Source organism: Cetorhinus maximus, unplaced genomic scaffold (assembly GCF_964194155.1).
Source record: "Cetorhinus maximus unplaced genomic scaffold, sCetMax3.hap1.1 HAP1_SCAFFOLD_368, whole genome shotgun sequence".
In the NCBI taxonomy this organism is placed as follows: Eukaryota; Metazoa; Chordata; class Chondrichthyes; order Lamniformes; family Cetorhinidae; genus Cetorhinus; species Cetorhinus maximus.
The window spans coordinates 148,347-176,193 of NW_027596314.1; the positions used below are offsets into that span (position 1 = coordinate 148,347).

At 44.6% G+C, this 27,847-nt stretch overlaps 1 protein-coding gene and 1 pseudogene across 1 annotated transcript in view; one reads left to right on the forward strand and one right to left on the reverse strand.

Moving 5' to 3' along the window:
- The window catches only part of LOC144673478 (uncharacterized), a 78,462-nt gene that overhangs the window by 2,421 nt on the left and 48,194 nt on the right, over positions 1-27,847 (reverse strand). The window lies entirely within an intron of this gene.
- Positions 5,545-27,847, forward strand: part of LOC144673477 (uncharacterized) — a 35,650-nt pseudogene continuing 13,347 nt past the window's right edge.

Consider the following 27,847-nt stretch of genomic DNA (forward strand, 5'->3'; position numbering starts at 1 on the left):
AGTCAATGTTACAGACTTGGACACATATCACCATTATAAATGTAAGTCAATGTTACAGACTAGGACACATATCACTGTTATAAATGTAAGTCAATGTTACAGACTGGGACATACATCACTATTATAAATGTAAGTCAATGTTACAGACTGGGACACACATCACTGTTATAAATGTAAGTCAGTGTAACAGACTTGGACACACATCACCGTTATAAATGTAAGTCAATGTTACAGACTAGGACACACATCACCGTTATAAATGTAAGTCAGTGTTACAGACTTGGACACACATCACCGTTATAAATGTAAGTCAATGTTACCGACTTGGACACATATCACCGTTATAAATGTAAGTCAGTGTTACAGACTTGGACACACATCACCGTTATAAATGTAAGTCAGTGTTACAGACTGGGACACACATCACCGTTATAAATGTAAGGCAGTGTTACAGACTTGGACACACATCACCGTTATAAATGTAAGTCAATGTTACCGACTTGGACACACATCACCGTTATAAATGTAAGTCAGTGTTACAGACTGGGACACACATCACTGTTATAAATGTAAGTCAATGTTACAGACTGGGACACACGTCACTGTTGCTTCATCACTGGATGAAGATCCTCTCAGTCTTTACCTAACAGTTTTGCGGAAGCCCCTTCACCACACGGGCTGCAGCGGTTCAAGAACAAAACCCACCATCAATTTCTGAACAGGTAACTGGGGATTGGCAATATGAGCTGCCTTGCTACTGACTCCTATAAACCCATCATAAATTAAAAGTATCTGCCTGTGTGAAATGGATTAACAGCTCCTACAGGCATCCTTCTTCCTCCCGCTCCCGGCCGCTCCCATTCAGATTCCAGGAGCCGCGCTCACTCTCTCTGAGGCTGCGCTCAGCCTGGAGCCACACTGCGCATGCTCCGCTCAGACAGGCGGCTTCCGGGGACGGAGCCGTCCTGCGCCTGCGCGTTACTGCCCTTCTGGTGGAGATAGGGCGTATTCATTCGCGCGGAGCATTCTGGGTCTCCTTATCCGCCATCATTCAAAAAGCGTCCGGAGGGTGAGAAGTCTGTTCCAGTATTTTTGATACAATCCGTTATTTACACCGAGAGGCTCAACACTGTTGATGTTTCTGCTAGTGACAGGTCCGAGTTAGCAGCCGCTATCTTTATAGGGATAATGTGCAGCCTGGCGCATGCGCAGCCGCCGTCTTTATAGCGACAGGGCGCAGGCGCAGGCGCGGCCATCCTCGGACCGGATGCCGGAAGAAAATATGTTGTGAATTTCGATCCTGGATTCACAGTGAAACTTCCCTGGAAACTCCTTTTACAGGAGTTAGAACAGGAGGATTCCCAAGCGGGAACCTCAAACCAAATATGTCATGATCTGACAGTTACCTGATTCATCAGGACCTGAATATCATCGCCCTCTGAATGTGGAAGGTGAAATGTCTGTGGGCAAAGATTTCAGATATTAGAGAGACTGGGAAACTTTTAATGATCTTTTCATCTTTTGATGATTACATCGATCTCATTGGGAATGTTGAAGAATTTGTTCTATGCAGGCAAATTACCTCGTGTGCTTATATAAACATACTTGGCAGCTAAAATGGGCAAACCATTGAGCTGTGTTATTAGTGAGAGTTACAGTCCCAGTTTTGGGTAAAGTTTGTTGTCCATGTTGCAATTCATTCAGTCCGCTGTGTCCGTAATGACCAACTAGTAGTCATCCAGCCAGATCCCAATTTCCAGTTCTTGGTCCGTAGCCTTGCAGGTTACATCACTTCAAGTGTACATCCAAATACCTAGAGCCATAGAGCTATACAGCACAGAAACAGGCCCTTTGGCCTATCATGTCTGCCCCGGTCATCAAGCCCCTATCTGCTCTAATCTAATTTTCCAACACTTGACCTGTAGCCCTGTATGCTATGACATTTCAAATGTTCATCTAAATACTTCTTAAATGTTTTGAGGGTTCCCACCCTTTCAGGCAGTGAGCTCCATATACCCCCCACCCTCTGGATGAAAAGATTTTTCCTCAAATCCCTCTAAAGCTCCTGCCCCTTACCTTAAATCTATGCCCCCTGGTTATTGACCCTCCACTAAGGGGAAAAGTTTCTTCCTATCTACCCTATCTATGGCCCACATAATTTTGTACACCCCAATCAGGTCCCTCCTCAGCCTTCTCTGTTCTAATAAAAATAACCCCAGCCTATCCAGTCTCTCTTCATAGCTGAAACATCCAGCCTAGGCAACATCCTGGTGAATTTCCTCTGCACCCTCTCCAGTGCAATCATATCCTTCCTACAGTGTGGCGACCAGAACTGCATACACTACTCCAGATGTGGCCTAACTAATGCTTCATACAGCTCCATCATAATGTCCCTGCTCTTGTATTCAATGCCTTGACTAATAAAGACAAATATCCAATATGCCTTCTTAACCACGTTATACACCTGTCCTGCTGCCTTCAAAGATCTATGGACATGCACACAAAGGTCCCTCTGATCCTTTCTACTTCCTAAAGTCCTATCATTCTCATGTACTCCCTTGCCTTGTTAGTCCTCCCAAAATGCATCACCTCACATTTTCAGGATTAAATTCCACTTGCCACTGTTCTGCCCATCTGACAGCCCATCTATATTGTCCTGTGGTCTAAAGCTTTCCTCCTTGCTAATTCCCACACCACAGATTTTCATTTCATCTGCGAACTTACTGATCATAGCTCCTAGATTCATGTCTAGATCATTAATGTACACTTTTTAAATGTTATGAGGGTTTCTGCATCTACCATCCTTTCAGGCAGCGGGTTACAGCTCCCCACCACCTTCTGGGTGAAAAAGAATTCCCTCATATCCCCTCTATACCTCCTACTTCTTTCCCTCATCATGGACCCCTCAACCAAAGGGAATAGTGCCTTCCTATCCAATCTATCTAAACCCCTCATAATTTTATACATTTCCTTTAAGTCTCCCCTCAGCCTCCTCTGCTCCAAAGAAAACCACCCCAGCCTATCCAATCTTACCTCAGAGCTAAAATTCTCCATTCCTGGCACATCTTCTTATATCCCCCCTGTACTCTCTCTGGTGCGATCACATCCTTCCTGTACTGTACACAGTACTCTAGCTCTGGCCTAACTAGTGTTTTATGCAGTTCAAGTAGAACCTTACTGCTCTTATATTCTATGCCTTGGCTAATAGGGGTAAATATCCTGTAGGCTTTCTTAATCACCACATCTACCTGTCCTGCTACCTTCAGGGATCCGTGGACATGAACTCCAAGATCTCTCTGTTCCTCTACAATTCTCAGTATCCTTACATTTATCATGTAATCCTTTGCCTTGTTTTCCCTACAGCTTTCTTCCTCATTATCAAACACACAACCATTTTTGTATCATCAGCAAACTTCCTGTTCATGTCCATTAGATTGGAAAATAGCAAATATAACTCCTTTATTCAAAAAGGGAGGGAGACAGAAAGCAGGAGGCTATAGATCAGTTAGCCTAACATCTGTCATAGGGAAGATATTAGACGCTATTATTAACAATGTTATAGCAGGGCACTTAGAATAATTGAAGGCAATCAGGAAGAGTCAACATGGTTTTGTGGAAAGGAAATCATGTTTAACCAATTTATTGGAGTCCTTTGAAGGACTCACATGTGCTGCAGATAAAGGGGACGCAGTGGATGTACTGTACTTAGATTTCCAGATGGCATTTGGTAAAGTGCCACATTAAAGTTTATTACAGAAAATAAAAGATCTTGGTGTAGGGGGTAACATATTGGCATGGATAGAAGATTGGCTAGCTAACAAGAAGCAGAGAGTTGGCATAAATGGGTCTTTTTCTGGTTGGCAGAATGTAATGAGTGGTGTGCCATAGGGATCAGTGCTGGGGCCACGCCTATTTACAATTTATATAAATGACATGAATGAAGGAACCAAAGCAATGGTTTCTAAATTTGCTGACAACACAAAGATAGGTAGGAAAGTAAATTGTGAAGTGGACATAAGTAGGCTACAAAGTGAAATAGATAGGTAAAGTGAGTGGGCAAAGATCTGGAAAATGGAGTATAATGTGGGTAAATGTGAAATTGTTCATTTTGACAGGAAGAATAAAAAAGAAGCTTATTATCTAAATGGTGAGAGATTGCAGAACTCTGAGATTCAGAGGGATCTGGGTGTCCAAGTGCATGAACCAGAAAAGGCTGGTGTGCAGGTACAACAGGTAATTAGGAAAGCTAATAGAATGTTAGAATTTATTGTGAGGGGAATTGATTACAAAAGTAGTGAGGTTATGCTTCAGTTGTACAGGGCATTGGTGAGACCACATCTGTAGTATTGTGTACAGTACTGATCTCCTTATTTAAAGAAAGATGTAAAAGAAAGATGGAAGCAGTTCAGTGAAGGTTTACTAGACTAATACCAGGAATGTCTTATGAGGAAATGCTGGACAGGTTAGGCTTGTATCCACTGGAATTTAGAAGAGTAAGAGGTGACTTAATTGAAACGTTTATGATCCTGAGGTGTCTTGACAGGGTGAATGTGGAGAGGATGTTTCTTCTTGTTGGAGAATCTAGTCACCGTTTAAAAATAAGGGGTCGCTCATTTAAGACGGAGATGAGGAGAAATTTTTTCTCTCAGAGGGTTGTGAGTCTTTGGAGCTCTCTTCCTCAAAAGGCAGTGGAAGCACAGTCTTTGAATATTTTTAAGGCAGAGCTCGATAGGTCCTTGATTAACAAGGGTGTGAAAGGTTATCGGGGGTAGGCAGGAATATGGGGTTGAGGTTACAATCAGATCAGCCATGATCTTATTGAATGGCAGAGCAGGCTTGAGGGGCTGAGTGGCTTACTCCTGCTCCTAATTTGTATGTTCGTATTTAGGTCTGACTCAATTATATAAACCACGAATGAAGGAGCCAATACTGAGCCCTGTGAAACCCCACTGGAAACAGCCGTCCATTCACAAAATACCACCCATCGACCATCATAATCACTTCCTGCCATTGAGCCAATTTTGGATTCAACTTGTATTCAACTTGTAACTTTCTCTGGGATCCCATGAGTTTTTATTTTTCTGCCCAGTCTGCCATTTGGGACCTTGTAGATGTGGAGAGAATGTTTCCATTTGTCGGAGAATCCACAACTAGGAGCCAGAAATACAAGATAGTTACTGATAAATCCAAGAGGGAAATAAGGAGAAATATGTTTACTCAGAGTGGTTAGAAAGTGGAACTCACGACCACAGGAAGTGGTTATGGCAAAAAGCTAAGATAATTTCAAAAGGAAACTAGATGAGTACATGAGAGAAAAAGGAATAGAAAGATGAACTGAAAGACTGAGCTGAGTTAGATGGAGTGGAAGGGGAAGCGTGTGGAATGTAAACACCAGCACACACTAGTTGGTCCAATGGCCTCTTTCTATTCTATATTTTCTCTTTTTACAAGCTTGGAGTGTCAAAGGGAAACTAAAACCAATTATCAAGATCTGTCAAAGCCACTCAATTCATCAGGACCTGAATATCATTGGCCCTTGAATGTAGAAGCAGAAATGTTTGTCTGTTCTGTCTGAGGAAAAAATTTCAAGCATCAGCGTGACTGGAAAAGACACCCACACACTCGAGTGAAAGTGTTCCAGTGTACTGACTGTGGAAAGAGCTTTGACCAGTTACACAGCCTGAAAAAGCATCATACCATTCACAGTGAGGAGAAATTGTACACGTGTACTGTTTGTGGACAAGGCTTTAATTGATCACCTAACCTGGAGAGACACAAGGATGACCGCACCATGGGGAAACCATGGAAATGTGGGGACTGTGGGAAGGGATTCAAATACTCATCCCGGCTGGAAACTCATCGACACACTCACACTGCGAGGAGACCGTTCCCCTGTTCCATGTGCCCAAAGGGATTCGCTCGGTCATCCGACCTTCTAAGGCACCAAATCACTCACACTGAGGAGAGGCCATTCACCTGCTCCATGTGTTGGAAGGGATTCATTAATTCATCCGACCTTCGGATACACCAGCGAGTTCACACGGGGGAGAGGCCGTTCACCTGCTCTGCCTGTGGGAAGGGATTCAGTCAGCCCACCTGCTGGCCCACCAGAGAGTTCACACTGGGGAGAGACCATTCTCCTGCTACGACTGTGGGAAAGCATTCATCCATTCATCCCATCTGCTGAGACACCAGCGAGTTCACACTGGGGAGAGGTTGTTTACCTGCTCTGAGTGTGGGAAAGGGTTCACTCAGTCATCCCACCTGGTGAGGCACCAGCGAGTACACAAGTGACTGCAGGGGTTGGATTCTGCTGTGATTGCAGCTGTTAATCACATCCAGGACTGGACCATGTTCATTCTGAGAGTTGGTGTTCCTTTCTGCCGATAATAATTGCACTGAAGTTTAATATTCTGGTTATATGTCAAATAAATCAGCTGTGTTAAACTCATTGTTGTAGATTTTTGTTTTTCCCACCTGAGTGTTTAACATCACCTGGCTGGAGCTCAGAAAGAACAAACTGGGGGAGGATCATACGGCCGGAACAGAACTTCAACCTGGACACAGTCCAGGAGCACGATGACCATCCACACGTTGTTCCTGTTGGATAAAATCAAACACTGCATTTATTCTCCGTCTAGTTATCTGACTTTCCATTTAATACAGTTTACACTGATCTCCATGGTAACACACATATTGCGTTTCCTTCTCTCGTTACTGAATACTCAATCTAAGACTTGTTTCTCCCAATTTATGTAGAACGCCATATGGACCTTCCCAAGTAGCCCCCCCATTTAACAATATTTTTAACGTCACTTCATCTCCCATTGAACAGTTTATGTAACAGGTGGGGTGTTTCTCCCTGGAGGTGTTGAGATGGGCAGCACCATCTTCTCCATTGCCTGTAGCAGGGAGAATGCTGAGGTTTGTTGGAGGTTCTGGAGAAACTGGTCCTGAGTCTGTTGAGTAGCAATGGGGTGTGGGACCCGGTGGGAAGCACGATCTGGATTGGACAATGAGCTGTGACCGGGGAGTGAACAGGATTGGAGTGAATGGTCATTAAGACACCAGGTGGGGCAGTGACCCAGTCATTGGGCTTGATCAGATCATCAGCTCCGTTCATGACAGCTTTTTCAGTGTCGTTTCTCCAGAGTGATTAAACATCTTGACCATCCCACTAGAGTCTGGGCGGTAGGGGATGCAGAAATGTTGTTCCACACCCACAAGATGACACAGCTGCTGTATTGCCTCTGCTGTGAAATGAGAACCATTATCACTCTCTATCTTTTTCAGAAAGCTCCATCTGGTAAAGATCTGTTCCCACAAAGTTTTAGCTGTAGGTGACTGCATCATTTATACAGACAGGGAAAGCTTCAATCCACCATGTAAACATACCTATAACTACCAGGATATACCGGTCCCCTCCTTTTACTGTGTGTAATAGGCCTGTATAATCAAACTGCAATATTTTCCACGGAACATCATTCAGATGGGATATGTCCATTGGGACCTTTCACTTCACAGGTCTAGATTAATTTGGACACAGATGAGACACAGGTTCAGGTGGTGATGGATGTCCTGGTGCATTGAGAACTCAAGGAAAGAGAAACGTGCCCCAATTTGATCCATAAACAAAATTAATTATTTTCTAAGACATTAAGGTGTGACCCAATTCAAATTAGAGCCATTCTTGTGATAGGAATGTTGAGGCCATGATCAGATCACCAATCATCTTATTGAATGGCCGAGCTGGCTCGAGTGGCCTAACCCTAATTCATATGTTCGTATCATGTATAATGGGGGAGACCTTACTTGCTGTGAGTGATGAGGGAAAGTCTTTCCTATGGTGCCTAGCCTCTTTGGCCATAATCACAATGATTGTATTTTGGGTGGATCGCAAGGAATCCCCTCTGGAGCAGCTTTCCTAGTGAGTCAGTCTGTCTGGTTATTACCATCACCCTCTTCACTAACCCCTGCCGCTAATGCACCTTCACCCTACAAATAGCAACTTGTCCTGGTCACTTACCAGCAATATCTCAAATCATTCGGAGTTTGAAATGGTGGGTGAGAGTTTTCCTTTTTGCTGTGGAGAGGCTGTGTTTTTGTTGCCGGAGAAGTAGGTTTACACTAAGGGAGTTACAAATAAAGGAGCTTTCAGAATAGTTGGTGATTCTCTCAGTAAGAGCTTGAAGGGCTGTGATCATAATAACCTCAGCTTTCTGGGCTAAATATTGTGGTGGGTGTTTAATAGGATACTATGGCAGTCATGGGGAAGTAAAGACACAGCAGGAGTCTGATACGGTCCTTGTATTTTTTTCTTCATTCATGGGATGTGGGCTTCGCTGGCTGGGTCAGCGTTTTTGCCAATCCCTAGTTGCCCTTGAGAAGGTGGTGGTGCGCTGCCTTCTTGAACCGCTGCAGTCCATGTGGTGTAGGTACACTCACAGTGCTGTTAGGAAGTGAGTTCCAGGATTTTGACGCAGCGACAGTGAAGGAATGGTGATATATTTCCAAGTCAGTGACGTGGAGGGGAATTTCTAGGGGGAGGTGTTCCCATCTATCTGTTGCCCTTGTCCTTCTAGATGGTAGTTGTCGTGCGTTTGGAAGGTGCTGTCTAAGGAGCTTTGGTGAATTACTGCAGTGCATCTTGTAGATGGTACACACTGCTGCTACTGTGAGTAGATGGTGGAGGGAGTGAATGTTTGTGGATGGGATGCCAATCAAGCAGGCTGCTTTGTCCTGGATGGTGTAAAGCTTCTTGAGTGTTGTGGGACCTGCACATCCAGGCAAGTGGGGAATATTCCATCACACTCCTGATTTGTGCCTTGTAGATGCTGGACAGGTTTTGGGGAGTCAGGAAGTGAGTTGTTCATCACAGAGTTCCTAGCTGCTGACCTGCTCTTGTAGCCACAGTAGTTATATGGCTAGTCCAGTTCAGTTACTGGCCAATGGTAACCCACAGTATGTTGATAGCGGGAGATTCAGTGATGGTAATGCCATTGAACATCCAGGAGCGATGGTTGGGTTCATCCTTGTTGGAGATGGTCATTGCCTGGCACTTTTATGGTGCGAATGTTATTTGCCACTTGTCAGCCCAAGCCTAGATATTGTCCAGGTCTTGCTGCATTTGGACACGTATTTCTTGAGTATCTGAAGAGTTGCAAATGGTGCTGAACATTGTGCAATCATCAGCAAATATCCTCAATTCTGACCTTATGATGGAAGGAAGGTCATTGATGAAGCAGCTGAAAATAGTTGGGCCGAGGACAGTACCCTTAGGAATTCCCACAGTGAAGTCCTGGAACTGAGTTGATTGACCTCCAACCATCAAAACCATCTTCCTTTGTGCTAGGTATGTCTCCAACCATAAGACCATAAGACGTAGGAGAAAAAGTAGGCCGTTCGGCCCATCGAGTCTGCTCCGCCATTCAATGAGATCATGGCTGATCTGACAATCCTCAATTCCACTTTCCTGCCTTTTCCCCATTACCCTTGTTCCCTTACTGCTAAAAATGTGTCTACCACAGCCTTGAATATACTTAGTTATCCAGCCTCTACAGCTCTCTGCGGTAAAGAATTCCATAGATTCATTACCCTCTTATAGAAGATAATTCCTCCTCATCTTTGTCTTAAATAGGTGACCACTTGCTCTGAGATTATGCCCTCTGGTCCTAGCCTCCCCCACAAGGGGAAACAACCTCTCAGTATCTACCCTGTCAAGCCCCCTAAAAATCTTATACGTTCCAATAAGTTCACCTCTCATTCTTCTAAACCCCAATGAATACAGGCCCAACCTACTCAACCTCTCCTCATGAGAAAATCGCTCCATACCCGGGATCAACCTTGTGAACCTTCTCTGGACTGCCTCCAATGCCAGTATATATTTCCTGAGATAAGGGGACCAAACTGTTCACAGTATTCTAGGTATGGTCTAACTCGTGCCTTGTATAATTTTAGCAAGCCTTCCCTATTCTTACTCTTCATTCCTTTTGAAATAAAGGCCAACATTCAATTTGCCTTCCCTATTACCTGCTGAACTGATATGTTAGCTTTGTGGGACTCATGCATGAGCACTCCCAAATCCCTGTGTGTGGTAGCTTTCTGCAGTCTTTCTCCATCTAAATAATATTCAGCTTCTCTAATCTTCCTGCCAAAATGCATAATCTCACACTTTCCCACATTATATTCCACGTACCAAGTTTTTTTTCCCACTCACTTAACCTGTCTATATCCCTCTGTGGACCCTTTGTATCGTCCTCACCATTTGCTTTCCCACCTATTTTTCTGTCATTTGCAAAGTTGGCGATAGTACATTCACTTCCCACATCTAAGTCATTAATATATATTGTATAAAATTGTGACCCCAGCACTGAAAGGAAGTGGCTGCAGAGATAGTGGAGGCATTGGTCGAAATATTCCAGCACTCACTGGATTCTGGGAGGGTCCCAGCGGATTGGAAAACGTCTAACCTGATGCCCCTGTTCAAGAAGGGAGGGACTATAAGCTATAGGCCAGTCAGCCTAACATCTGTAGCTGGGAAAAAGGTAGATTCCATTATTAAGGAAGAAATAGCAGGACATTTAGAAAAGCTGAACGCAATCAAACAGAGTCAACATGGTTTTGTGACAGGGAAATCATGTTTGACAAATTTGCTAGAGTTCTTTGACGATATAATAAGCATAGTTGATAAAGGGTAACTTTAGTGTATTTAGATTTCCAGAAGGCATTCGACAAGGTGTCACATAAAAGATTATTGCTCATGATGGGACCTCACGATATTTGGGGTTATTGATTGAGGATTGGTTAACACACAAAAGACAGGGAGTCATGATTAATGGGTCTTTTTTCAGGTTGGAAAGACGTAACTAGTGGAGTGCCACAAGGATCAGTCCGAGGGCCTCAATTATTTATGATCTATATTAATGACTTGGTGGAGAGGGCAGAGTGTAATGTGTCCAAACTTGCTGAAGATACAAAAATAGGTGGGAGGGCACATTATGATGAGGACATGAGGAATCTTCAAGCGGATATAGATAGGCTGAGTGAGTAGGCAAAAGCTTGGCAGTTAGAGTTTAATGTAGGAAAGTGTGAGGTTATGCACTTTGGTAGCGAGAGTCAAAAGGCAAACTATTATTTAAATGGAGACACTCCAAAAAAGTGCAGCACAGAAGGATTTGGGTGTTCTTGTGCATGAAACACAAAAAGTTAGCATGCAGGTGCAGCAAGCGATTAGGGAGGCAAATTGAATTTTGGCCTGTATTGCTAGGGTGTTGGAGTTTAAGAATAGGGAAGTCTTGTTTCAACTGTACAGGGTGTTGGTGAGGCTGCACCTGGAGTACTGTGTACAGTTTTGGTCCCTGTATTTAAGAAAGGATATATTGGCATTGGAGGCAGTTCAGAAAGATTCACTCGGCTGATGCCTGACATGAAGGGGTTAACTTATCAAGAACGGCCAAACAGGTTAGACCTTTATTCATTAGAGTTTAGAAGAATGAGGGGTGATCTGATTGAAACATAAAAAATTCTGAGGGGGCTTGACAGGGTAGATGTTGAGAAGATGTTTCCACTAGAGAGGGAATCTTGAACTAGGGGACACAGTTACAGAATAAGGGGTCTTTAAAACCGAGATGTGTAGGAATTTCTTCTCTCAGAGGGTAGTGAATGTCTGGAATTCTGTACCCCAGAAAGTTGTAGAGGGTAGATCACTGAAAGTATTTAAAGATTTTTGAAATACTGGGGAGTTGAGGGCTATGTGGAGCTGGCGTGAAAGAGGAGTTGGGGCCTGGAGCAGATCAGCTATGATCTTATTGAATGGCCTATTCCTGCTCGTATTTCTTATGTTCTTAGGATCCATGTGTCACTCTACTAGTTGCAGGTCGCCATCCTGAAAATGCAGCCCTTATCCCAGCTCTCTGTCTTCTATTAGTTAGCCAATCCTCTATGCTAAAATACTACCCCCAACACCATGGCCTCTTATCTTAATAAGTGGCCTTATGTGTGATGCCTTATCTTTTGGAAATCCAAATATATTACATCCATTGGTTCCAATTTATCTATCGTGCTTGTTACCTCCTCAAAGAATTGTAATAAATTCGTCAGGCATGATTTCCCCTTCATGAAGCCTTTCTGACTCTGCTTGATTATATTATGCATTTTTAAATGCTCTACTATTACATCCTTTATAATATACTTTAACATTATCCCAGTGAGGGAGGTTAAGCTAACTGGCCTTTTTTTTGTCTCCTCCCTTTGTGAATACAGTGGAGAGTTTTCCCCCGATTCCCATTGACTCCAATGTTACTAGAGCTCCTTGATGCCACACTCGGTCAAATGCGGCCTTGATGTCAAGGGCAGTCACTCTCACCTCATACTGCAACATCACAGGCAACTGGTAGTTGTGAGGCTGCAATCTTTAATGCCTTTGCTTTGTACTTCAATAATTCATCTACTCCATCCCACTCGGGATACTCCCTTAACTTGGGCTTTATTCATAATGTCACTGTGATATGTGGGGTGTGCAGAATTATTGTAGTAAACTCTACCAGGTACTCTATGGGCTTAACTAACCAGTGAACGCTTGATATTGGCTCAGTACACTGGGCCAGTGACCTTTCCACGGAGGTGAATGTGCCTGAGAAGCACCCAACTGAAAAATCTTTTCCATTCAGCTCCTGCATCACTGCAGCGGATATATATTGTTCTGACAGTGCCAGCAGAGCTGTGGAATTAATTGGATAGATCTTCCGAAGAGCCAGCACAAGCATGATGGGCGAAGTGATTTTCATCTGTTCTTTTGGAACAGTGTATATTCCTCATCCCGTGATCGAGAGAGGAACCAGTGACTATGGGATTGAACGTAGCTAGAATCAGCACCTTCAGGGCAGGAGAGAGGCATGGGAACAAGTGGCAAAAGCTTTAAAATCTCAGTGTATTCCTACAAGAGAGAAGCGGTTTAAGTCACTTTGAGCAATTCGAGTATGGAAGAGCATTTATTCACGAGGATTCATGTGTGTCTTTTTATTAATTGATCTCAATTATTTTCTTTCCCCTCTGGGGGTTCAATGGTGCTGCTATTACCCAACATTCCCTGCGGATGTGAATATGCCCTATTAACACTCCAGGAGCCCAGTACGCAGGCGCAGTACTGGACTGTATCTGGAGCATGCGCAGTGTCACTGTGATCAGAGTCCTGCAAGTGCGGGAGAGGATTTTTTCAGCGGGTGAGATTTGATGGGGCGGAGGGAGGAATGGAGCCGGGAGCCGGGAGTCGGTGTCGGAAGGGAGTGGCGGCTTCACAAACACCTGAAGTAGGCCGCAAATCCAGAATAAGCCTCTGCAGGTCCCGCGTTTTCAGCTCTGGAACTTTTTCCCGGAAATAGGCCCAATTTAATGGTCGCCATCTTGGTTCAGTGGCCGTCTTGGTGACGGAACAGAGCATGGGCGGGACTTCATGGCACCGGTGACCAGGAGAGAAAATCATTGGCTCATTGATTTTATTCTCGCGCTGCGCACAGGAGATGGTGACTGTCCCGGGTTAATTACCGCCATCGTTTGAAGGGCAATGTGCTGCTGGGCGCAATCGCTGCCATCCTAACAACATAAGAATAAGAACATCAGAACTAGGAGCAGGAGTTGGCCTGTCGGCCCATTGAGCATGATGCACCATTCAATGAGATCATGGCTGATCTGATTGTGGCCTTAACTGCACTGCCCGCCCTCATTTTGATGCTTAGATGAAAAATTTGTCTAACTCGGTCTCAATTAGTCTTTTGGTAGTAAAGAACTTGAGTGTTGCTGAAAAAAGAGACATGTGGAAGCTTTTCCTCTTGTACTCATCGGAGCACTTTGCAAGAATACCAATGTAAGGAAAAACAACTATATATACTGTATGTAAAGAGAATGCTGATTGGTTGGCAAGTGGACTCTGATTGGTAGAGGCGTTGCCATGCAAAATGCACTAGTGATGGTGACTGACAGTTAACTGCCAAGCATTGTTTGAAATTTAAACCAGACAGTTTGACCCTGATTGGTCAAGGCATTGTCCTGAGGAATGAGTCAGCAAATGGCTGTCACTCCTTTTGTTTAGCTGAAACAGGTGCAATGTGTGTATATGTTTTTTCTGTCTGCAAAGAACAGAGCCCTATTGATATATGTAGCTTCCAGTACATGCAAATGCACCACACTGCAAGCCCAACTAAGAATCTTAAATTGGTTGTCAATGTAATTTTTAGCACACTGACGATTATTTAGCAAATGTTGTCCAATCACGGAATCACATCTAATATTGGACACTGTTTTGAGCTTTGCAAACACAGGCTGGTTGGGTATGGTCTGTTTGCAATGCTTGGCAGTTAACTGTCAGTCACTATCACTGGTGCATTCTCCATGGCAATGCCTCTACCAATCAAAGCCTACTTGCCAACCAATCAGCACTCGCTTTGCATGCAGTATATATAGTTGTTTTCCCCTTATATTGATATTCTTGCCAGCTGTCCTGTTCAGTGCAAGATGAAAAGCTTCAACATGTCCCTTTTTTTTTAGCAATACTCAACTTTGCATCTATTCAATAACCAGACCTCCACTCCTCGCTGGGGAAGAGAGTTCCACAGACTAATGGATGCCTGAGAGAAGAAATTTCTCCTCACCTCAGTCTTCCGCATCTCAGTCAAGTTTATTGAAAAACTTTATTTTGAAATTGTGCCTCCTTGTTCCATATTCTCCCATGAGGGGAAAAAGCCCTCACAGGATCCACCCTGTTAAGTGCCCTCAGAATCTTCCAGGTTTCAATAAAATCACCTCTCATTCTTCAAAACTCCAATGAATACAGACCCACCTTGCTCAACCTTTCCTCATGAGACAAAACCTCTCATGCCAGGAATCAGCCTAGTGAACCTTCTCTGAACTGCTTCCAATGCAAATATGTCCTTGCTTAAGTTATCTTGGACCAGGAGCAGGAGGAGAGAATATTGTGAATTTCTATCCTGGACTGACAGTGATGAATTCTGGAAACCCCTTTTACAGGGATTAAAAGGGCAGGATTTACACACAGCAAACTCAAGTCAAGAGAAATGTTTGTCTCTTCTGAATTTCTACCTGCATCTGACAATTATGACTTTTGTAATCTTCTTTTACAGAAAGCTAGAAGATTTGAAGCCTGTAAGACTTTTCTCTGACTCCAGTGCTTCTGATATCTTTCCAGCTACAGGCTCCAGCAGGAGATTTTAAATTTGAAAACAGTGAAATTGTTTCAGGGGTGAGTATTATTGAACATTCATCGACAATTTAGAGCTCTTAGTGCTGTGCTCTGGTCCCATGGCTCTGGGGCTGGTGTGGCTCCTTTACTGTGGATCTGAATCCATGTCCATCCATTGCTCTGTTTCACCCTTACCCTTCACAATCACCTCTCTACCGTTGTATGGCTCCATCTGCCTCTAATGATGGGTGTATTTTAACCATGTTTAGTATTTTACTGTTATTTTCACCAACTGTGTCTAAATGAGGTTCCACTGCTGCCCATCCCCCCAGCTATTCACTGCTGATTTACCCGCTTTATCTTCCCATGGCCAGGAATTGTTTTTCCTGCACTAGAGATCATTTCTCTCCCACTTCTGAGCTTATATTGACTGTCAAATTCTGCTTCATTTGTATTCCCCATAATTCATTCTGTACACCCTGAAATATTAACTCTTTCTCTTTCCACAGTTACTGCCTGACCTGCTGAGTATTTCCAGCACTTGCTCTTTTTATTTCAGATTTCCAGCGGCTGCAGTATTTTGGTTTGGTTTTATTGCCGGTATTTCTCACAGAACTGAGTCTGGGAACAGAGATGAACCAATTAAGAATGGATTTGTATTTGGGTGGGTGTTGATTGGAGAGGTTGGTCCCTGGCCTCCAATGTTAGTCTTTTTCATGCAGCCATAGAATGATTACAATACAGGAGGCCATTTATCCTGTCATTCCTGTGCTGGGACTGTGCAACTGCAAATCAGCTGGTCCCACTCCCTGCCCTTTCCTCATAGCCCAGCCTTTTCTCTTCAGGTACTTATCCAATTTTATTTTCAAAGCCTTTGCTGTAACAGTTTGAGCTGGAGTAGAGATGGAGGAGAAGCTGCTCGGTTTAACCACAAGGACCTAGCAATTTCCAACGTGAAATTGTCAAAGGGAGGTAGGTTCTGGGGAAGATGAGGTTGTTGAGCAGACACTGGCCATGAAATGTAAAAGATCATTGTTTTAGGAACAAATATTTCTGTAGATGCTTTTAATCTATTCTATAAATGCATACTTATAAAATTTATTCTGGGGATTTGGGCGTCACTAACAAGACCAGCAGCAGATATTTCCCATCCCCAGTTACCTGTGGAGAAGATGATGTTTGACCTTCTTGAACCGCTGCAGTCCGTGTGGTGAAGGTGCTCCCACAATGATGTTAGATAAGGAGTTACAGGTTATTCACCAGTGATGAAGAAGAAACAATGATATATATCCAAATCAATAACAACAATCTGTATTTATATTGCAACTTTAATGTAACAAAATGTTCCAAGGCATTTCACAGAAATATTACAAAGCAACATTTGACACTGAGCCACATAAGGAGATATTAGGGCAGGTGACCAGAAGCTTTGTCAAAGAGGTAGGCTTTAAGGAGTATCTTAAAGGGGGAAATTGAGGTAGAGAGGCAGAGAAGTTTAGGGAGGAAATTCCAGAGCTTACGGCCTAGGCAATTGAAGGCACAGCCACCAAAGGTGGAACAGTTAAAGTAGGAATGCTCAGGAGGTTGGAATTAGATGAGCACAGATATCTCAGAGGGTCATGAGACTGATGGAGGTTAAGGCGCAATGGGGAAGGGACCTTTCTGCCATGGTGCACCGAGGGACTGGGAACTGTTTTAATCCCCTCGGGCTGTACAGCTCGAAATGAATGTCTGCAAATGATTGTAATATTCATTTATTGTATTGATGCATTTTGTGATACACGTTGTAAAAGTTGAACCTGATTGTATTTTTGTGATGGTGATTTTGAAATGGTTTGAAATGTTGTTGAAGATATTTTGTGAATAAAGTATATTTTTGCAAAAAAAAAGGTTACAGAGACAGGGAGGGGCCATGGAGGAATTTGAAAATAAAGATGAGAAATTAAAAATTTAGATTCTTCTTAACCAAGAACGTTTGTGGGTCAGCGGGCACAGGAGTGATGGGCGAGGAAGACTTGGTGTGAGTAAACACAAGGGCAGCAGAGTTTTGGATAGCCTCAAGATTACAGAGAGGTTGAATGTGGGAGGCTGGCACGGAGTGCCTTAGGATAGTTAAGTCTAGAGGTAACAAAGGAATGGATGAGAGTTTCAGCAACAGGTGAGCTGAGACTAGGGCAGAGTTGGGCGATGTTACTGAGGTGGAAACAGGCCGTCTGAGTGATGATGAGGATGTGTGGTTGTAAGCTTTTTTCATTATTCATTCATGGAATGTGGGGTTGCTGGCTAGGCCAGCATTTATTGCCCATCCCTGATTGCCCTTGATCAGAGGGCAATTAAGAGCCAGCCACATTGCTGTGGGTCTGGAGTCACACGTAGGCCAGACCAGGTAAGGACAGCAGATTTCCTTCCCTAAAGGACATTAGTGAACCAGATGGGTTTTTTTTTGTAGTAAAAACCCATCTGGTTCACTAATGTCCTCTAGGGATGGAAATCTGCCGTCCTTGTACTGGTCTGGCCTACATGTGACTCCAGACCCATGGCAATATGGTTGACTCTTAACTTAGGGATGGGCAATAAATGCTGGTCTAGCTAGCAAAGCTCACATCCCATGAACGAATAATTTTAAAAAAGAGCTCATCTTGGGGTGAAGTATTACACTAAAGTTTTGAACAGTCTGGTTCAGGCTCAGACAGTTGCCAGGGAGAGAGATGAAGTCAGTTGTTAGGGAATGGAGTTTGTAGTAGGGACTGAAGACAACACTTTCAGTCTTCCCAGTATTTATATGAAAGAATTTTCTGTTCATTCAGTACTGGATGTCAGACCAGTCAGGAGAGTGTTTGACTTCAAGGGGAACTTGGAGAGTTGGTGTTCACATACACCGGCTTCCCTGGTCCTTCTAGGTGCTGGAGGCTAGTGGTTCAGGAGATTTGTCAAAGTTATGGTCGAGTAGTAGGTATATAAAATCCCTCTCCTTCAACTGATGCCTCTCCTAATTCTCTCTCTCTCTCCTTCCACAGAGACCAGAGTCTTGCATTGGCCCGATCTGGGTGGAAGGTTCCGTTAAGAAGAACTCGGAGCAGGAGTAGGTTATTCAGCCCCTCGAGCCTGCCCCGCCATTCAATACGATCATGGCTGATCTCATTTAGGCCTCAACTCCAATTTCCCGCCCACTCCCCATAACCATTCAACCCGTTACTAATTTAAAATCTGTCTATGTCCTCCTTAAATTTATTCAGCGCCCCGGCATCCACTGCACTCTGAGGTAGTGAATTCCACAGATTCACGACTTTGAGAAAAGTAATTCCTCCTCATCTCTGATTTAAATCTACCACCCCTTAGCTTAAAACTATGGCCTCTTGTTCTAGAATGCCCCAGAAGAGGAAATATCCGCTCCACGTCTACTTCGTCTATCCCCTTTAGCATCTTATATACCTCAATTAGATCTCCTCTCATCCTTCTAAACTCGAGTGAGTATAGGCCTAAACTGCTCAATCTCTCCTCATAAGACAAGCGCCGCATCTCTGGAATCAATCTAGTGAACCTCCTCTAAACCACCTCCATTCCAACTACATCCTTCCTCAAGTAAGGGGACCAAAACTGTGCACAGTACTCCAGGTGCGGTCTCACCAATGCCTTGTACAGTTGCAGCAATACTTCCCTATTTTTATACTCTATTCCCTTAGCAATAAATGCCAAAATTCCATTTGCCTTCCTTATTACCTGCTGTACCTGCATACTAGCTTTCAGCAATTCATGCACGAGGACACCCAGACCCCTCTGCACTGAAGCATTCTGAAGTTTCTCTCCTTTTAAATAATAATAATAAATAATAATAATTCCCTGAAGGACATTAGTGAACCAGTTGGGTTTTTACGACAATCCAGCAGTTTTCATGGTCACTTTTCCCTGGTGCCGGCCCCACAAATTACCAGATTCATTCAGCTCCATTTCACAACCTGCCTTTGTGTTTCTGCGGGTTCTCTCTCACTCCCTTTTTTCTGTTTTACATCGATTTCACAGGATATTAGAAGGGGAGGATTTGCAGCCCAATTTATCATAATGTGAATGTCACCGGATTTTGAATATGGAAGGAGAAAGCACTGTTCACAGTGGAGAGAAACCGTACACGTGTTCTGTGTGTGGTCGAGGCTTCAGCCAATTATCTGACCTATCAGAACATAAATGCAGTCACAACAGGGAGAAGCCGTGGAAATGTGGGGACTGTGGGAAAGGATTTAATTACCCGTCTGACCTGAAAACTCATCGGCGCAGTCACACTGGGGAGAGGCCATTCACCTGCTCCGAGTGTGGGAAGGGATTCACTCAGTCCTCCCACCTGCTGATACATCAACGTGTTCACACTGATGAGAGGCCATTCAGATGCTCTCACTGTGGGATGCGTTTCAGGCGATCATCTGACCTCACTGTACACCAACGAGTTCACACTGGAGAGAGGCCGTTCATCTGCTCCAAGTGCGGGAAGGGATTCACTCGATCATCCAACTTGCTGATACACCAGCAAATTCACACTGGGGAGAGACCATTCACCTGCTCCGAGTGTGGGAAGGGATTCAATCATTCATCTGACCTGCTGCAACACCAGCGCGTTCACACTGGAGAGAGGCCATTCACCTGCTCTGAATGTGGGAAGGGGTTTACTTGTTCATCAGACCTGCTGACACACCAGCGAGTTCACACTGGGGAGAGACCATTCATATGCTCCAAGTGTGGGACAGGATTTGCTCGCTCATCCACATTACTGAGGCACCAGCGAATTCACACTGACGCGAGACCTTTTAAATGCCCAGTCTGTGGGAAGTGTTATAAAAGCTCCAAGGAACTGTTGTCTCATCAACGTGTTCACATGGATGAAAGACCATTCAGGTGCTCCCTCTGCGGGTCTGGCTTCAATCAATCATCTGACCTCACTGTACACCAGCGAATTCACACTGGGGAGAGGCCGTTCACCTGCACGGAGTGTGGGAAGGGATTCACTCAGTCATCCAATCTGCACAGACACCAGCGAGTTCACACTGTGGAGTGACCATTTAAATGCTCATCCTGTGGGAAGTGCTATAAAGGTTCCCAGGAACCGATGTCCCATCAACGTGTTCACACTGACGAGAGACCATTCAGGTGCTCTCAATGCGGGACTGGATTTAAGCTATCATCTCAACTCACTGTACATCAGCGAATTCACACAGGGGAGAGACCGTTCAGCTGCACAGACTGTGGGAAGGGATTCACTCAGTCATCCGCTCTACTGAGACACCAGCGAGTTCACAAGTAATTACCGTGATTGGATTTTACAGCTGGTCACATCCAGGACTGGGCCATGTTCTTTAGGGTCTGTTTTTGCTGATGTTCACAGAATTTTAACGGCACAAAAGGAGGCCGTTCGGCCTATCGTGTCTGCACCAGCTCTGCAAATGAGCATCATGGCCTAGTGCCATTGCCCTGCCTTTTCCCTGTACCCTTACACATTGCTTTGATCCAAATAACCACCTAATGCCTTCTTGAATGCCTCAGTTGAACCTGGCTCCACCGCACTTCCAGACAGTGCATTCCAGACCCGAACCACTCGTTGTGTGAAGAAGATTTTTCTCCTGTCCCACTTGCTTCTTTTGTAAATCACTTTAAATCTGTGCCCTCTCGTTCTTGATCCTTTTACGAGTGGGAACAGCTTCTCCCCATCTACACTGTCCAGATCCTTCATGATTTTGAACATCTCTATCAAATCTTCTCTTAGCCTTCTTCTCTCCAAGGAGAACAGCCTTAATCTCTCCAATTTATCCCCATTGCTGAAGTTTCTCATCCTTGGGACTGTTCTTGTAAACTCCTTCTGCACTCTCTCCAATGTGTTCACATCCTCCCTATAACATGGTGCCCAGAACTGTACACAATATTCCAGCTGAGGTCTAGTGAGTGTCTTATATAAATCCAGCATAACTTCCCTGCCCTTGTACTCTATGTCCCTCTTAATAAAGCCCAGGGCACTATAAGATTTACTTATTGCTCTCCCCACCTGTCCTGCCACCTTAAATGATCTATGCACATATACACCCAGGTCTTTCTGCTCCTACATCTCCATGTTCTTCCTACCAAAATGCAGCACCTCAAACTTCTCCCCATTGAACTTCATCTGCCATCTATCTGCCCACTCCACCAACTTGTCTGTCCTCTTGAAGTTCCACACCGTCCTCCTCGCAGTCCACAACACTCCCAACTTGCATATCGTCTGCAAACTTTGAAATTGTCCCCTGCACACCAAGATCTAGATCGTTAAGAAATATCAGGAAAAGCAAGGGTCCCAATAACAGCCCCTGGGGAACTCCACTACAAACCTTCCTACAGCCTGAAAAATATCCATTGACCATTACTCTCTGCTTCCTAGTTTTCAGCCAATTTTGTATCCACATTGCTACTGTCCCTTTTATTCCATGAGCAATAACTTTTCTCACAAGTCTGTTGTGTGACACTGTGTCAAATGCGTTTTGAAAGTCCATATACACCACATCAACTGCATTACCCTCATTCACCTTTTCTGTTACCTCTTCAAAAAACTCCAGCAAGTTAGTTAAACTTTAGTAATCCATGTTGGTTCTCCCTTATCAACACATATTTTTCCATGTGACTACTAATTCTATCCCGAATAATTGTTTCTAGAATCTTGCCCACTACTGAAGTTAAACTGACTGGTCTGTAATTGCTGGGCTTATCCTTGCAACCTTTTTTGAACAAGGGCATAATGTTTACAATTTTTCAGTCCTCTAGCACCACCCCTGAGTTTAAGGAAGACTGAAAAACTATGGCCAGTGCCCCTGGAATTTCTACTCTCACTTCTTTCAATATCCTTGGATGCATCTCATTTGGTCCCAGTAACTTGTCAAGTTTAAGTACCGATAGTCTATTCAACACTTCCTCCTTATCAATTTTGAACACTTCAGCGTCTGTCACCATGGCCTGGGTAGCATCTACCTCCTTGGTAAAGACGGATGCAAAGTGTTCATTTAATACCTCAGCCATGGCCCCTTCGTCCATGTGTAAATTCCCTTTTTAGTCCCCAATCAGCCATACTCCTCTTTTTACCAACCTTTAACTATTTATATGCCTGTAGAAGACTTTGGGATTCCCCTTTATGTTGGCTGCCAGTCTCTTCTCATAATCCCTCTTCGCTTCTCTCATGTGCTTTTTCACCTCCCCTCTGAACCTTTTGTATTCCACTTGGTTCTCAATTGTATTTTCTACCTGACACCTGTCATAAGTGCACTTTTTCTTTTTATCTTAATTTCAATCTCCTTTTTCATCCAGAGAGCTCTGGATTTGTTAGCTCCGCCTTTCCCTTTAGATGGAATATAGACTCATGGACATTTACAGCACAGGAGGAGGCCATTCAGCCCATCGTGTCTGAGCTGGCCAACAAAGATCTAACTACACTAATCCCATTTTCCAGCACTTGACCCATAGCCCTGGAGGCTATGGCAACTCAGGTGAATGTCTAAATACTTGACTGTGCCCGAACCAATTCATTTTTTGAAGGTAGCCCATTGTTCAGCTACAGTTTTCCCTGCCAATCTTTTGTTCCAGTCTATCTGGCCCAGCTCCATTCTTGCTCCATTGAAGTCGGCTCTTGTCCCGTTAATTATTCTTACTCTGGATTGCCTATCGTGCTTTTCTCATCATCATCCTAAAACATGCAATACAATAATCACTGTCTCCTAAATGTTCCCCCACTGACACTTGATCTACTTGGCCAACCTAATTTCCAAGAACCAGGTCCAACAGTGGATGAGACACATACTTCTGGAGAAAATTCTCCTGAACACAGTTTAGGAACCTTTGTCCCTCTCTGCCCTTTGCACTACCAGTGTCCCTATCTATATTCGGGTAATTAAAGTCCCCTATTATAACTACTCTATAATGCCTGCATTTCTCTGTAATTTCCATGCAGATTTGTTCCTCTACATCCTTCCCACTAGTGGGCAGTCTATAGACTACACCAAGCAATGTAATTGCACCCTTTTTGCTCCTTAACCCTAGCCAAATTGATTCTGTCCTTGAACCCTCTGGGACATCCTCTTTCTCCAGCACTGCAATGCTCTCCTTAACCAATACCGCCACCCCTCATCCTTTCCTTCCTTTCCTGTCTCTTTTGAACATCTTGTATTCGGGAACATTTAACACCCAGTTCTGCCCTTCCTTGAGCCAGGTCTGTTATTGCCTCAACATCACATTTCCACATGGCAGTCTGCACCTGTAACTCCCCAATCTTATTTACTATACTCTGTGCATTCACATGCATGCATAATAACCCTGATTTGGCTTTTGTTACTTTCTCCCTTGCCCTGACTTTACCTATTAACTTACTCTTCTCTAAACTAGTACTCTCTGTCCCTCCCAGTATTTTGTGCACCCTGGTATTCCTCTCTAATATTTTCTCTTGGTTCCTACACTCCTGCTAAGCTAGTTTAAAATCCTCCCAACAGCACTAGCAAAATGCCCCGCAAGGAACTCAGTCCCGGCTCTGTTCAGGTGCAAGCCATCTGGCTTCTACAGGTGCCAACTCTCCCAGAGCCTGTCCCGGGAATCTAAAGCCCTCCCTCTGGCACCACTTTTCCAGCCATGCATTCATCTGCCTTATCCTCCTACTTCTGTAATCCCTAGCACATGGCACTAGGAGTAATCCGGAGGTTACTACAGCTGAGGTCCTGCTTGTTCATTTTCGACTTAGCTCCCTAAATTCTGATTGCAGGACTAAATCCCCCTTCCTCCCTAAGTTATTGGTACCAATGTGGACCACGACCTCTGGCTGATCACCCTCCCCCAGAAGAATGTCCTGCAGCCGCTCTGTGACATCCTTGACCCTGGCACCAGGGAGGCAACATACCATCCTGGAGTCACTTCTACGACCACACAAACATCTGCCTGTTCCCCTAACTTGCATCTTTCTCCAGTTTCTCTCCTATCTTCTATCTCACTCAGAGCTCATCTTGCCTCTGAGACGTGCCTTCTGCTTCTTTGACACTATTCTCACTAAACTGCTGACCATCCAGCTTCCACATTTTAGATGATATCCTTAACGGTTCTCTCTCTTGGTACTGTCCCTCTCACCTTTAAATCCACTGTTGTCTCCCATCATTAAAAATACCTTCGACTCCACCGTCCTCACCCTCTCTTTTTGATGACTTTGCACTTGCTGGTAAATTGTTAGATCTTTAATTTTTTTCAAGTTTGGATCAAAGGTTACCGACCTGAAGCACTCACTCTGTTTCCTTCTCCGTGGATGTTTGACCTGCTGAGGTTTTCCAATAGTTTGTTTTGAGGTCGTGCGAACATACGAATTAGGAGCAGGAATCGGCCACTCGGCCCCTCGAGCCTGCTCTGCCATTCAATGAGATCATGGCTCATCTGATTGTAACCTCATTCCCGTCTTCCCCCGATAACCTTTCACCCCCCTTGCTTATCAAGAACCTATCCAGCTCTGCCTTAAAAAGATTCAAAGACTCCCCACCGTCTTTTGAGGAAGAGAGTTGCAAAGACTCATGACCCTCTGCGAGAAAAAAAATCCCCTCATCTCTGTCTTAAATGGGCCACCCCTTATTTTTAAACAGTGACCCCCTAGTTCTAGGTTGGATTTCCACCTAGAGTATTACAATATTTTGCTTTTGGGTCAGAGAGGATCAGTTTTCTCTGCAATGAGACAACAGTAACTGTCACCCTGTTCGACATGAAACTAAACTCACTGTTAATTCCTCATCAGTAACAATGTTAAACACAAAGTTTCCAGCCAGGATTGAACCGGGGACTTTCTCATGTAAAGTAAACGTGAGAATCACTGCACTGGGGAAATGAGTGTGAATCCCCCCCGGACAGAGGGGAACTGACCATCCATCTCCAGCTCTAATTCCCAAACAGAAAATGCTGCCAAGAATCAGCAAGTCCGGCTGAGTATGAGGCCGCTCTCAGCTTTGGAAACCGTCACAATGCCCGGGTGATTGACGGCAGCTCCGGACCAATAGGGAAAGGGAGTGGAGGGGGGGAACCTGGAGGAACGCGCAGGAGTGGCTGGTCCTCCAACCAATCGAAATGAATGGGGGGGCGGGGCCGGGCAGTGACTGGAGCCTGCGCAGTGCGGGTAATGGCGATGGGCAGACGGGTCCACAATGAGTAAAGGGGGGGGGGAACGGCGGGGTGGACGGAGAGGCTCCGGAAACATGTTGTGTAAACCGTAAACCCCGGAAATAAACTGACCGGCCCCCCTCCCCCGTTTGCACCGAGCGGAGCCGCAGCTCCCAGATCAATGAAGAGCCGGTTTGTATCAGGCTGGACATTGGTTCTTTTATTCATTCACGGGATGTGGGCTTCACTGGCTGGGGCTGCATTTACTGCCCATCCCTAGTTGCCCTTGAGAAGGTGGTGGTGAGCTGCCTTTTTGAACCGCTGCAGTCCCTCTGGTGTAGGTACACCCACTGTGCTGTTAGGGAGGGATGTTGACCCAGTGACAGTGAAGGAACGGGATATATTTCCAAGTCAGGAAGGTGAGTGATTTGGAGGGGAACTTCCAGGTGATGGTGTTCCCATCTATCTGCTGCCCTTGTCCTTCTAGATGGTAGTAGTCGTGGGTTTGGAAAATGCTATCGAAGGAGCCTCGGTGGATTCCTGCAGTGCATCTTATAGATGGTACATACAGCTGCTACTGTTCGTCGGTGGTGGAGGGAGTGAAGGTTTGTGGATGGAGTGCCAATCAAGAGGGCTGCTTTGTCCTGGATGGTGTCAAGCTTCTTGAGTTTTGTTGGAGCTGCGCTCATCCAGGCATCCTTTGCTCCCTCGGCTTGACACATTTCTTTGTCTGGCTAAAATGATGGCCTCTTTCCTCATGTTCACAATTAAAGTGGTGGATTCCCCAGGAGATGGCTGACATTTAAGGGGACAGTAAAGTAATATAGGACAGAGATATGCCTGGTGTTATTATATGGTATATGTTAGATATGTTATTTATGATTCTGTAATAAAGTTAATTTATTATTATTTCTAGTCTTGTAACATAGCACTGTGCTATGTTATATATTTCGAGTCAGTCATTATGGCACAGAAGGAGTCCATTCAGTAATTCAAATCCATGCTGATTCTCTGTAGAGTAACCCAGTCAGTCCTATTCCCCTTCTATATCCCCGTTCCCCTGCAAGTTTATTTCCTTCAAGTGCACACTCAGTTTCATTTTCATATCATTGACCATCTCCACTTCCACCACACAGTGAGTTCCCAGCCTGCCTGAACATTTTCAGGTCTCTGTGTCCTGGACAGGAAGTGATGAGCATGGATCTGTTAGGTCAGCAGATTGAGATTGGATGGAGAATATGTGGGATCGAGATTGACGGTCTTTGGGGAATGAAAGAGGAAAGAATGTTCCATAGAAAGTAGACTTGTGTGTTCTGAATTTCTAACCTGTACTGACAATGATAACTTTTGTAAACTAACTCCATTTACAGGATATTAGAAACGGAGGATTTACAGACAGAAATCGCAAACCAAACATTACATCCAGACCTGACTTGATTTATGGGAGCTCAATATCATCAGCCTTTGAACTAGAAAGAGAAATGTTTGTTCTGTCTGCTTCAACAGATTTTAAACGTCACTGTGTCTGGAAAATCACCAAGAAGCTTGCGTACACACATGTGAGAGAGTTCCAATGCACTGACTGTGGAGAAAACTTTAACCAGATACACAGACTGAAGACACATTGCACCATTCACAGCCGGGAGAGACTGAACACATGTACTGTTTGTGAATGAGGCTTCAGTTAAACATCTTACCTCAAAGAATGCAAGGACACCCGAACCATGGAGAAATCATGCAAATGTGGGGAATGTGGGAAGGGATTCCGGTCCCCATCTGCACTGGAATCTCATCGCCGCATTCACACTGGGGAGAGGCCATTCACCTGCTCTGATTGTGGAAAGGGATTCACTCAGTTATCCCACCTGCAGATACACCAGCGACTTCACACCGGGGAGAGGCCGTTCACCTGCTCTGATTGTGGGAAGGGATTCACTAAATCTTCCAATCTGCGGACACACCAGCGAGTTCACACGGGGGAGAGACCGTTCACCTGCTCCAAATGTGGGAAAGGTTTCAGTGATTCATCCAGCTTGCTGATACACCAGCGAGTTCATACTGGGGACAAATTATTCAACTGCTCTGTATGTGGGAAGCAATTCAGTCGATTATGCAACCTTCTGCGACACCAGCGAGCTCACACTGGGGAGAGGCCGTTCACCTGTTCTGAGTGTGGGAAGGGATTTGCTGATCCGTCCATCTTGCGGAAACACCGGCGAGTTCACACTGGGGAGAGGCCATTCAGCTGCTCCATGTGTGGGAAGGGTTTCACTCAGTTAACCAACCTGCTGACACACCAGCGAGTTCACACTGGGGAGAGGCCTTTCATCTGCTGTGAGTGTGGGAAGGGATTCAGTGATTCATCCACCCTACTGCGACACCAGGGTGTTCACACTGGGGAGAGGCCGTTCACCTGCTCCGTGTGTGGGAAACGATTCACTCGGTCATCCCACCTGCTGAGACACCAGCGAGTTCACCAGTGATTACAGGGGTTGGATTCTGCTGTGATTGCTGCTGTCAATCACATTCAAGACT